Genomic DNA, 14,266 nt, shown 5'->3' on the forward strand with positions numbered 1-14,266 from the left:
CCTTTCTTCTTCAACCCTGTATAATTAATCACCCTTAATGAGATTCAAGTGTTATTTCGTACAGTTTTCGAGAAAATTAAGGAAGTAGAAAAAAAAACAATGCTGAAAGACATTTTCTTCGAATGGATGAGTGAGTTTGAAGTTTTAAAATAGAATGTTTAGACATCGTTATTATTTTTTTAAAAGAGTCTTTATGTCGTCATTATGGACAGTACTGCTTGCAAAAATGGCCGAAGCGTAAAACATTTTGAGAGCGAAATAAATGCATCCTCAGACGCTTAGTATGAGAGATAAATTTAGCATAAACCAGTATGCGCTACTTATAAAAAACAGTACAGACTTTGGTATATAAAAAAAAAAGACTTGTTTTACGGTCTAGAATATTCTAAACCTTCTTCATTCTAATCTCTTACTTGCGGCTCTAAAGTAATTATATCTAATCCCTCAAAATTCCATTCGTTCGCATCCCCAGAAGGCTTTATTTAATATTTTCTTAACCCTTAACTAACTAATTATGCAATGAAATTTCCATTCATGATAGCGTAAACTAATAATTTAATATCAAAGTTCTTATTCATGTATAATTCCAACCGTAGAAGGAATATTTTTGACGTAAGCTCATTAGTAAGCAGTTAAGCTTTTAAAATAATATATAATATCAAGGCTAAATAGTCGCAGACACGCCATTTTCATAAACAAGTTTAATTATAATTTACTATGTTTACTAACGCTACCTAATATAAATAGTGAGGGAGTCCTGCAGAGGCGGGAGAGCGAGACGGAAATACAAAACTATCGTACGCAAGAAAAGGATAGAATATATGCACATGACACAGAGTAATCTTTATAAATAGTGTAGGCAAATATTTTAATTGTGATCGTTAGTTGGGATAATTACGTGGAACCATTGGTTGTTTTTCACATTTTAGTGAAAAATAAACGTGCTTTTGTTATGATACTGCTTTGTTTTGAGGATTTATATTATGATATCACTTTAAACATTAATGTTGACTTGTGAAATTATCAGGAACTAGCTGACCCGGGCAACTTTGCTTGCGTCACATAAGAGAGAATGGATCATAATTTTTCCCGTAACACTTTTTACTGGTACTCTGCTCCTATTGGTCGGAGCGTGATGATATATAACCTATAGCCGTCCTCGATAAATAGGCTATCTAACAGTGAAAGATTTTTTCAAATCGGACCAGTAGTTCCTGAGATTACCGCGTTCAAACAAACAAATAATATTAGTATAGATTAATAGACTGCAAAACCTCACAGACTATTTATGAAGAGTTTGCTATTTGTGGATCATTATATTATATATCTGAGGCAAATAAAGCGTACCTCAGTGAGTAAGATTAATTCTATTGCGGAGTATTTTGTAAGCGCTCTCAAATGACAATTTAAAATAGTAAACATGAATATTAAATTAAAATATTAAAAAAAAAAGTCCTACCCAGTATTTGAAACATTTCAGTAGTCACGACATAAGTCAACATGAGTCCCGCAATTTACTCAGCCTCTAAACATCAAATAAATGGCATCAATAAGTACCATTAGCCTCCACAGCTCTTTCCGAAACATTAAATTACAACGTCCCATTAAGCCTTTAAAAAAAAGCTTAAAAATGTCGCATCTGTTATTCTAATGTATACTCTGTGGTTAAGGGCGGGAAAACATTTTCAGCCAGTGCCCTGCTAGGCTTCGCGCCTCGCGGACGTCGGAGCGTCTTCTTATAATTTCAATTATCGAATGCCGCGTTTGACATTTCGTGTTTAAAATAAGAAAAATAAATTCGAAAAAATACGCTGCCATATTGGATTTTAAAATAAAACAAGTGAATAAACTGTTTTAGTTGTATTTTATGATATATTTCTTTTATAAATATGTGTGGACATTAGTGAAATTGGATTTTATGGTTTCATTTTAATGGTGAGTTCGTGTTTCACATAGTAGCATTAGGATAATTTGTTGAAACTAACCTCTAATGTTAGGGCGGTAAAATTTTATATTTTTATTTGGGTGTTTTCGGCCAGTTGTCTGGTGCTTTGACTGTGTTTGTTTAATTGATTAGTTGACATTGAACCTTTGTGGTGTACAAACAAAATAAGCACGCACTTATTACATTTATTATTCCTCGATTAGTTTTTGTCCCTTAAGTTATTAGGCCCTGATGAGTAATTTGTGTTATGTAACTATGAATCGTCGACCTTCCAGTATAACGTACTTACATATTTGCCTAAAATCTCGCATTCTCTCTAGGCAATTTAATTAGCACAAGTAAATATTAAAACAGTTTTTTAAATATGTACTTCAACGTCTTATACTTACGTATTCTATATCACAGACAATTACCTAATAAACTGAAAATAATACATTTATTATCTATCTGTATTTTTTTAGATAATATCGTACTTTTAAATTACTCTTACATTACAGTATTTTATAAAACTATTATACTATCTAACTAAAATAACAATTGCTTAACTACTAGACAACATAATTATAATATTCCTGTTATAAAATTGTATCTATAAAAATATACATCCCGAGTACATACCCGTGATGTCGACCACAAAACATATTTCTTAGTTATTTCCCATAATTGCCGTGTTAAACAATGACAATGTTACTCAAGAAAATTAAGCTTTCTAGAAACGAAAGCATCATTACAATCAGTTCTGTAGTTTCGAAGATTATCCCACAAACAGACTTGAGATCTTCATAACATCATTTGCGATTGAACAATAGATACCCTAAACCTAACATATAAATTACTAGCCGACCCGGCAAAAGTTGTTTTGCCATATAACTATTAAAAAAATAGTGTCACTTATGGGTATGAACAATAGATGTTTCCCGATTCCCAAACCTACTTAAGCTCACAAAATTTAATGACAATCGGTCAAGCCGTTTCGGAGGAGTACGCAGGTACGGTAACTAACATTGTGACATGGAAATATTATATTTAAGATGATACTAAATAAATATACACATTTACGTAGCTACGATTTTTCTCATCAATTAACATACCGCTGCTGATCAAAAGCGGGACGACGACGGGAAAGAAGGGACCTTCTTGATTTTGTTCTTAACACTTAAATTTTTTCAGCCGACATTTGTATCTATTTCTATACTAGACAAATGCCTTCCAAATCACAAAGGTAATACAATTCGACAAGTCATCATGAGACATGACAATTATTTTAGTAGGTAAAGGACCTAAATAATAAATAGTGATTTCTATTACTAAAATTACTGAAATAATCTTGTTTAAAGAAAAGTAAATAACGTTTATTTATTAACCATTCAATTTCATGATTGTAGCTTTGAATTTGATACAGTTGTTTTAGCCGTTTTTAATAGGAGTAATAATAAGGTCTGCTTATGTTATACCACAGGATAAATTATAATCTTTACGATTATCGTAGCGTTGTAGTATTCAACTATAAAATAATAATTTAGTACAAACAAAAGCCAATTTTAAATCAATTAGGTATGTATTTTACAAATAAAATATAAATTGAATCAATTCGAAGTTATACAATATTTATTGTTTGGCATGAGTTCATATTTTTGATTCGGTTACAATAAGATACCCTATATATTAAAATTTTATTTTTACATTCATTTTGCGAATGTAAAAAAAAACATACAATTCATTTAAAATACTGACCATACGGTATTCAACAATAATCTGGTTTTCGGTTGAGTATTGCACTTGCATTATAGTGTCTTAATCGCAATATAGATGGCGCTAATAGTATTGCAAAAGCACTTCATATGAAAAAGACTAGCTGACCCGCGCAACTTCGCTTGCGTCACATAAGAGAGAATGGGTCATAATATTTCCCAACATTTTTTACTGATACTCTGCTCCTATTGGTCATAACGTGATGATATATAGCCTATAGCCTTCCTCGATAAATAGGCTATCTAACACTGTAAGAATTTTTCAAATCGGACCAGTAGTTCCTGAGATTAGCGCGTTCAAACAAACAAACTCTTCAGCTTTATAATATTAGTATAGATTATAATATTAGTATAGATTATTTTATAAGTTGGTTTTAGTATCGTATAAAGTAATTTCCTCCGATTAACTCATTACACCTAGATCCATTTAAAAGTTTTGTTAGTTTCAGAATAAAAAAAAATAACGTCTTGCCAATTTTATTAATATTTTATAATTTTAATCTACATTTGGAAGAATGTGTACAAACGTCTCATAGTTTATCGAATAAAGGTATGTTACGTTGTAAAATTGACTGTACTTAGTTACAAAAAGTTTACTAACAATTCTATAAATAAAAATCGATTAATAATTCACGTCAAACATCATCAAAGTATTTACCTCCAATTAGTTGTTTAATATTCTATAAAACATATAATTTTATTTTGTTATAAATTATATGTTACTATGTAAAACATTTTATTAATATCTTGCATGGGACAGTTGTTGTGACGTCACAGGTCATATTGTATTGAATGACCTATGACATCATGAGAACTGAATAGGTACACAGTTTATTGTATTCAATGACCTTAAGGTCACTCAGAGCTTAGAATAGTTATTTTCGTATGTAAAGACTTATCTTGTTACATCAAAATGCTGTGTTTATCTTGCATGAAAAGACCTATTTTATATATTTGTAACATTAAAATAATAAAGCTGTTCTGAAGAATAGCTAAAAAAGTATATTTTTACTTAAAAATATTTTTGAAGGAGCGTTTTTTTTCACCACCTAGTATTACTGTATTTTGCCATGATCATTTTTACTACATAACTGTATTTGATGAAAAGATTAAAAATATCCTTTTGGTTTTAACTATGATTTGTATAAAAAGCGGCCTTTACTAAAACAAAACTTCAGTTCATTTACCGTATATTATTAGATCGTTCTTTGGCCTCAGCCTAGCCCTGTGGGGAAATAACATAATATTATGAAAGTATATTGTATGTATTAGTTTCATAAATTATATTATTTATCACCAAATGGTTTACCCTCTTATTCATAAACACACTATCAACCTATTTTAGTTAAACAACTACTATAATATGTTTTCCCTTTTTCATTTCGCTAAGGAGTAAAAGAAACAAAACACATTATAAGCCTTTCATAACTTCATATATTTTTATGAATAAGAGGGTATCTCTATAATACCCCCAAATAAACAAGATAGCTACACTAAGTCCTGATTGGTCTCAGTTACAAAGCTTTTAAATTTATTTCACGGATCTCGACACACTTGTCCCCGAAACTAATTGTTACCATACAACGGTTCAGTCTTCAAAGGATCTCGTTAAAACCAATATTTCACACTAACCATGACTTGGTTTTTAGTCCATCATGCGTTTGCACCGTCATTCTGTCATACAAACAATGTTTCTTGGCGAGCCTGATTATTAAGTGTCACGCAATTAAACTTAGTAAATAGTATGTAGTTTCATGTAAAAAAAGAGCTATCGAACAGTGAAAATCCCATCAAAATCGGTTCAGAACTTTCTGCGTTAAACCAAAATAAACAGACACAACTTTTTTAATTGTAAACATTTGTCACACACAAGTAAATTTCGTCACACAGCCTCTTAAATCAACTTTCCTTTACACATTTAAAAAAGAACGAAATCGTTCAGTAGCGTAACACCTGTTGTCTGGCCGTTCCCAGGCGAAACCCGTTCTTAAAAAAATATACGAAAAAAAAAACATGGCGGCCGTCTTTAAGGGATCGTTCACTGATTATTTTGTTTCTTGTTTTATTGAATGCAGGTGCTTGGAACATTTTTTTAAAGGATTTTTATGGTACAAGAATGGATGTTGAAGTGTAATTAGAGTAGCTTCTTTTGATGTGATGGGGACAAGTCAGCAAAGACTTTTAATTGTAAGATAATTGATTAACTAATGGTACAAGTCTTAGGTACTTTTTGTCAAAAGAAATACGAATGAATAGGTATCCTTGTACTCATTATTTAATGAATTCTGTTTGAGTTGCGCGATGAAAAAGTGTATTTTTGATACGAAAGTAACTGGATATCCTGAGTGTTATTTATTTATGTACAAATCCCATATTTTTTACCTAACATTGGCAGCAGACGATAATTGATTAAATTGAAGCACACTAACTTTCTGTCGATTCTAAGATCCCATGCAAGGTCTATTGACAAATATCGTTAACCATGGAAATATTCGTACAGAAACTAGAAAGACGCCACAATTGTCTTATCGTATATCCGAAGCTGTTTGTCAAAATGTTCTGAATCTCGCTTAGGTATATGATAATTGCAGTATTTGACACTAGTACTTTCCAAAATCTCGGCTAGTAATTTATATTAACGTTTGAAATTGTGCACAACAGTTAAGTGGTGTAACTAGATTAAATTATATTGATAGTATTGTGCTTACTAAGAAAATAAAGTTGTTTGTCAAAGGTGTGTGGTCTGACTACAAATAGACTATGTCATCATTATGCAGTATAAATAAGCGCAAGTGGTTTAAGATGTAAATAAGTTATTGATACTCTACTTGTGAGGCGATTTGAAATTAAATACAAGTGCTTTAGGCTATTAAAAACCCTAGTATTTTACAATCGGCTAAAGTCAAATGTACTGTCTATACCTAGATAGATTTTGCTTTTGACTGAAGCGTTTGCATGTATAACGAGTATACGCTAAGCTAAACCAAAAACCGACGGTTGCATTGATATACGTGAAGAACTAGAGAATGAAATAGGTTCCTAAGATATGTGAAGTTCCTAATCAAATACGGTAGTATATTGATAAAAGTCTAGCAGTTTTATCCTTTCGAAACAAAAGATCCTAACATTCGATTTTTCATTACACGGAAAAAGAAAGTTCTCATAAAATAGACTATTTCTTTATACAAATCTGGATTATTTGTTTTACTAACTTAACGATTTAGCTTCATAAGACATGCACTTATTCCCAAAATACAAGCTCTAGCTTAGTTTGGGAACTAACGTCTGCAACTTCTAAAATAACATTTACGTCAGCTATGTATTGTAAAATTGTCCACTTTAATGCTACCATTGTAACGTTAATTGTGTCAACAAACATTTTTATTTTTTTATTTACTTAGTTCTACACAGATATGCAAGTCTAATAATACACCGTTTATACCCAAATAGACTTCGATACTAGTTACCATTTGAACTCAAGAAGCCGGTTGTAATCAATACATGTCTACCTGAACGGTTAGAGAGCGGACGCTAGGATCCGAAATAGATCAGTTTCATTATTTATTTATTGTTACTAATTACGTGCTGTAGGCTGTCTTGGTCTGTGAAACTGTTAATTTTGATCACTTTAGTTTTAGATTAAAATGGTTTTAGTGTTTTTTTTTTAAATGGAAGATCGCTAACAGCGAGATTTTCTGTACTCGTTACTATTGAGTATCAAGAGGTTGATGTTTAAAATGTACTTTCAAATTAGCGCCCATGGTACTAGGTGCAATTCCCCATCATTGTAGGAAATTCTGCACTATTTTTCCAAGGAACAAATCATATTATGTTATTGTTAGCTTTTCAAGTTTAAAGCTATGAAATAACGACAAGGTTAGGGAAACTACATTCCATCTAGTATATAATATTTTTTTAATAATATTAAAAAGTGATAGACACCAGCACAAGTGATATACAATAAGGCTAATAAATAATTTTACTTCAGAAATTCACTGAGATCTTAACGGTAGACTTGGATTCATACTTCATCCAAACCCGACAAGTAGCAAGCAATGCACTAAAGAAATTGAAGGATGATATTCTATTCAAACCAATGCAAAAATAAGCTCTAATACCAAGCAGTAAGGTGTAATACAGCTTGTATGTTTTCCTGTATTCCTGTGGTTGTCTCAAAATAGCATCCAGCTTCACCCCTCGTAGGGATCGTGCAGGGTTAGACGCTAATGCCAATTTTGTTTATTTTTAGCGCAACGTACGAATATAGGTGTAAAGGAATGCTTAGAAATGGAATGTAGTCTGTGGGCCATTTATCTTGGAACTACAAAGTGAATGATACTAAGTAAGTAAGTAATACTAGTTAAGTAAGTTGGTCGTTGCTGATATTTTTAAGAAATTGTTGAGTTTTGGGGGAAATATAAATTGAGGGTTTTCGCATTGTCATGAGTATGGCATACAAATATTTGTGTTTGGGTATGATTGAATTTAGTATGTACTTTTAATCTAGTAGGGCTTTTTGAGAAAGACTCAGTGATAAGATAAGAATAATAAGATCCTTTTGAAGTGACTAATTATTGCATAAGATTCATTTTGCGACAAATATCTTTAAGCAAAAAAAAATATAGTAATATACCATTTTGAAGCATAGACATAGCTCAGAGACATTACTAAAAAAAAATTGTTACGCAAATGGGAATTGCTTATGTATATTTAGTACACTAAAGCAAACCAATTAAGAATGTATCTGTCAAGTCAACCACGAAACTATCTACAGCACTTTGAAACAAGTTTTAATTCGAACTAAGATAGCAAAGCCCTAATTCCTCTAATTCGTACCTGTATTACTCCTAACCGTATAGTCTGAGAGCTGGGTGAGAGAAACGTGTTATTAACTCTGTCTACAAGCTGTCATTATGTAAAGGAGCTCTCCGACTATGTGGTTTTGTAGCCAGCTATTTTTATCTAGATGTTAGGACCTTTGTGGCCAGTGCTGTCTGGAATTCTAATAAAGTATACTAAGTAATATTATGAATCTACTTTTAAGTGCTAAATTATTACGGTTTTTAATACGGTATTAAGAAATAGTCAGTAAGTACTAGATAAGACATTCATCTAGATAAATCTGGCAGACCAAGGCTTTTTACCACGTGGTCGTGGTCTATGTTTCTCTTCGGTTGATTAAGAGCGATCCGTTTTATACCGTGTTGAAATTCGATTTAGAAGAGGTTCTACTAGGTTTTCCTAGCAGTTTTTGTAGGTTTTAAATCATCAGAAAATGTTGAGGTTCTGCCAGCGCTGAAAAAATAAAACTTTGAAGATATTCTTATGTTTTCAAGGTCAAATTTTGATTAAGTACTCTGGTGTCTTAACGTAGTAGATACTGCAACTTTTTGTTCCACTACACCATCATCGTTTTGTTTATAATACACAAAATAAACGAGCAAAATTTATTCAAACACCTAAGTACATTCTTATTCATTATTCGTTACATACTACATATTATACAAACTAACACGAATTCGTTCTCCATATTGATTTTAAGTCGTTAGTCTATCTAATCCATCTGGCCGTAATCCATCGAGGCACTGAAACAAATTAACAACCTCACTTGAACCTTTCAATTTGAGTTGACTGCACGTTTCCAACTCACGGTACTATTCTGAGTACTAAATAGACTGGTTTATTTGATATTGATAAATATTTAGATGTATTATCTATGAGTTGTTTTATGTTAAGTTTTAGGATGCTTATATTAAGCTGATTTGTATCATGTGGTTTTTATGTAGGTATAAAAAAATATTCTTTTGTCTCTGCTTGCCTCCATGTGAAGAAGGCGTGATGATCTGAATGCGTGTTTAAAAGAATATAAGGTTTGGATTCATTCATATTTCCTACTAGCTGACCCGCGCAACTTTGCTTGCGTCACCTAAGAGAATGGGTCAAAATTTTCCCCGTTTTTGTAACATTTTTCTTTGCTACTCCGCTCCTAATGACCGTAGCGTGATGTTATATAGCCTATAGCCTTCCTCGATAAATGGGCTATCTAACACTGAAAGAATTTTTTAAATCGGACCAGTAGTTTTTGAGATTAGCGCGTTCAAACAAACAAACAAACAAACAAACTCTTCAGCTTTATTATATTAGTATATTAGTATATTTCCTATATACTATTACTATTTATTCGATTGAAAGATGGAAAATGCGCGTACCGATAAACTATTATTCCTTGCGGTTAAGTCCGGTATCAAAAAAAACTCTGATCAAGTGTAAGTTCGAAGTGTGGAAGGTTTAATCGTATTATCATAGATCCACTCAGGTATAATTTTCTTCTATTAGAGTAACTATTCAAGGAAGGAAAGTTAATGATTTTCATTAGTAGGTACTAACTTCTACAATCATTAAAATCAAAGCTGTATAACAGCTAGCAGCGACACACTCCACAAAAGTTCTCGTTCAGTAAGCTCGTCAATCCTCAGCGTCAATATCTTCTTTTATCTAATTCAAGATAAGCATAAAGATTGTCAATCAATCCTAATGAATTAGTGATTGAACATTTAACTTACTCTGTATCTTTAAACGATTAAATATAGATAAATATTGATCGTAGGTTGATAACAAATTGACAGCTATGACAATTAATACTGGTATCTTTGAATCAGTAGCGCAATCAGCAACCTTTGATATAGAATTGAGCTTGTCTTGGTGTCAATTTTGTAGGTTTTGACATTCCTACATGAAATACATAATAGGTATGTTGCATTGCCACAAAGTAAAGGTATTGTTTTTTACTGCAACTGCAACGGTACCTCGATTCTCTACCACTATCGTCTACCGCCAACCGGCTAGCTATCGACATGTTGACATTTAGAATGTACTGCCAAAATAGTTTCTACAACACCCGTCAGAGGCGCTGGTCAGATTTTCATACAAAATTTCTCGATGACAGGTCGGTTGTCGGTAGTCGATAGTAATAGAGAATTGAGCTACTGATAAAAGTGTGTAACTGTACGCACATTTTTCTGAGATAGATTTAGATTTCAGGGTAGAAAGCTTTAATGATGCAGTGGATAACGTGTTTTTAGATCAATGTTAGAGCGGTAGTGGCTTCGATCCCCATATTTATATTTGTTATTTCTACTGTGTATCGGTGCTAGATTAATGAAATACAATTTTTTTTTTAATCTTAAAACAAATTAATAAAATTTATTGTACTGTAATACGAAAAACATTTTACCATCTTATAAGTAAGTACCGAACTACTTTCATATTAATGTATTATCTTATAAGTATCAAAATATTTTCATATTAAGGGCAAACACAATAGCAAAGCCTGACTTACGGCATAAAGTATCCAACCTTAAAGTACAAGATGTATCAACAAATGTTCCTCAAAAAGCAACCTATTACTCAGAATAACGAACAAAGATAACAGTAATCTTCCAAGTAACGTTTCTTTGTAAGTCAATCGATAGTTAACGAGCGAGTGACGGAGCGCCATAGTTCCCAGTATTTGTCCACACATGGCGATTTAAAAATAACTAAGCTATTTTGAACCAAGCTTTGAAATCCTGTAGGGCGTAAAAAGGAATAATGCTTAACTTTTTAACTTGAATTGGAAACAATGTTGTGAAATAAGTAATGTAAGATTGAAGCAAAATGATCGAATTTGACTAAACTGAATTGATTTAGATTGTTTAAAGATAAGACTAGCTCATAATGCTGATTATTTTGGTTCTGCATATTCATCACTTTAATATAATTTGATGGAAGACGTTTTTAAAAATCTTAATGCGAAATATTGGACGCTTATATTATCAACGACAAAGTGTATAATTAAAAATTGATCCTATCCTGATTTGGTAACCATTAAGTCCCGCTTATTCTTGCACAAAAAATCTTTCAACAGCAACTACCTTTTAATAAAAAAATCTTCCCACAATACATTATGATTCGTCTACCTGATTTAACATTAATAACACCGACAATAAAATTATAGAATTCGGACAATATCAAAAAAGCACCAATCTAAATCTAATATATATTTCATAGCTACCATTTTACTATTCAAAACAAAAACCAGTAGTCCAATCAAGCGGAAACACAAAAAAGGGGCTAAAATATTCAAATACGGGAATCGAATCCCGGCCCGGTGATTACCTGCGGTGGTTTTTCTATAACAAAAGTCATTATGCTGTCAGTGATGGCCTGATTTCTTCGAACCCATGGGTTAAATATACCTTAGGAACAAAGTAGTCCTGTTTTACTACTTTTTATGGTGTAGTTATGGTTTCCGATTTTGAATGGAATTGAATATTTTTTGGGTGAACAATTTTTGTGGTTGATATTTTGGAATGATAATTCTGGAACGGCCTAAATAAATATTGATGAATAGAAAGTGAGACTGCAATTTAGTCTTAAAATTCTTTGTCACCATTTGTAAGTCATGCAAAGTCCCAAACCTGCACTTGACTAGTATAGTGGAATCAAAGCCATACCTTCCGCTCATTTAGAGAGGAGACTCTTGCCCAGCTGCCTTTTAGAAATAGGCAACCTTTTTTTTCTAAATAAATAATACTTCTTAAATCTTCTTCTACTATCTAAACTTATAAGTTAAAGATTGATCAAGTCAAGGCAAGTACTGAACATCTGCCCTTTTAAAAGGATGACACCTATTATAATACAATTACCGTACGACTAATTACGAATTTCCTTTTTCACTAAAAGGCTTGAGCAGAACCGTAGTACTTGTGTGCTACTTACTGATTCTTATCATAGTCTTGGAAGATGAAAAATATTCGACGATTATTATTAATCCATTCCGTTAATTGCTTAAGAGCTGGCGGGTAATGGTCGTGTATGACGATGTAAATACGTCTGAATTATTTTTTCATCTAATATTATAGAGGTAAAATTTTACTAAGTTGAATGTGTGTTTGTTATTCAATCACCGCAAAACGAATTAACGGATTTTTATGAAATGTTGTACACAAATAGCCTAGGAGAACACAGAATGTTCTATACCGATAAAATAAATATGATAGAAGTTCGTTTAAAATAGGTATGTTAATGTTTAGCGTTCTATGGTGCCTTCCATGACAGCAAGCAATGGTTTTTGTATGTACATAGTAATTATTAAATCTAATTTACCATTTTACCGTTCCCAGAATCGTGGTTAAAAAGCAGAAACTAGAATAGTGGAAGTAAAAGATCGTCAATTTACGAGTGTAGTACAGACACGAGAACTTGCATACGTGCCTTGACGATAATAGCCTGAGCACTGAACTTTCCAACAACTTTGTTTTTACATGAAATGTTTATTTGAATTTATTGCTTCATCTTTAGTTGGGGATGTTTTCCTTTTTGTCTATAATGAGTAGTACAAAGATCATTTTAGGATAAGGTTTTTACATTTTTATATATGTTTTTAAACAATATTGTCGCGAATAAAATAAAATAAGTTAAAAGGTTGCTTTCTATCTACCATGAGACTACGCTATGATTTTATTTATGTATATATTAATTATTGAAATTCAACTAATTCTATACTTATACCATTTTAGCTTTCCAAGAATCGTGGTTAAAAAGCGAAAACTAGAATAGTGGAAGTAAAAGATCGTCAATTTACGAGTGTAGTACAGACACGAGAACTTGCATACGTGCCTTGACGATAATAGCCTGAGCACTGAACTTTCCAACAACTTTGTTTTTACATGAAATGTTTATTTGAATTTATTGCTTCATCTTTAGTTAGGGAGGTTTTCCTTTTTGTTTTTAGGGAAGGCTCCTTGTCTATAATGAGTAGTACATTCTAGGTAGTGTGCTTATTAAAATAATCTAGACGAAAATAAGTGATTCACTGTAAGCAGTGTGTCTGCATAAGATTTAAAATCTTTAATGTATTTTTTGTAAACATTTCTGTCTGTTACCATTTAGCTATTGGAAAAAGCTATCAAACTCACGGCTAGTTTTAAAAAAATTCAACAGATATAAGAGAAAACCTTTAGTTCAACCCCGAACTCGAACCCGAGATATCATGTGCTGTTTTGACCAATGATTTAGTTAGCGATCCGGGTATCGAACCTACAGCATCGTGCTCAGCGCTTACAAATCCTATTATAAAGCCACAGTGAGTTGCTATATATTTCTTAGTTCGTGTAAAAAAAAGCCGTTGACAACATTTACTTGTAACACTATCCACGTCATCGAAGCATTGGTATTCATAGCTGCTTATTCAATGAATACTTCGTAACCAGACTGATTCCAGATTCCTCGAATGTATAAAAATATTGAGTTAGACGGATTTATTGGTATTTTTATGCCTTATTTCGTATTGTTAGATGTATAAAAGACTGCACTTAGTACATACTCTATTATAATAAGTTTCAAGTAAAATTAGAGAAGGATAGAGCTATACATGGCTTAAAGCGCTGTCCTCTTCTCACTTAATGAGGCGTCAGAAAGTCAAGTAAAGCAAGTATCGTACTTAGTAGTATTTTCTGGTTTCTGCCTACCCCTATGAGGAAAAAGGCGAGATTTTATGTTTGTATGTAAGAAGTTGAGGTATGGAGTT

The 14,266-nt window shown here is 32.1% G+C and overlaps 1 protein-coding gene across 1 annotated transcript in view; it reads left to right on the forward strand.

Moving 5' to 3' along the window:
* Positions 1 to 1,705: 1,705 nt before the first annotated feature.
* LOC142984235 (irregular chiasm C-roughest protein-like) overlaps positions 1,706 to 14,266 on the forward strand; it is a 114,746-nt gene continuing 102,185 nt past the window's right edge. Inside the window, exon 1 of the mRNA XM_076131699.1 lies at positions 1,706 to 1,935. The gene's annotated coding sequence lies outside the window, so the exon portion shown is untranslated. The remainder of the gene's footprint in view (positions 1,936 to 14,266) is intronic.

This window comes from Anticarsia gemmatalis, chromosome 26, assembly GCF_050436995.1.
Source record: "Anticarsia gemmatalis isolate Benzon Research Colony breed Stoneville strain chromosome 26, ilAntGemm2 primary, whole genome shotgun sequence".
NCBI classification, from domain to species: Eukaryota; Metazoa; Arthropoda; class Insecta; order Lepidoptera; family Erebidae; genus Anticarsia; species Anticarsia gemmatalis.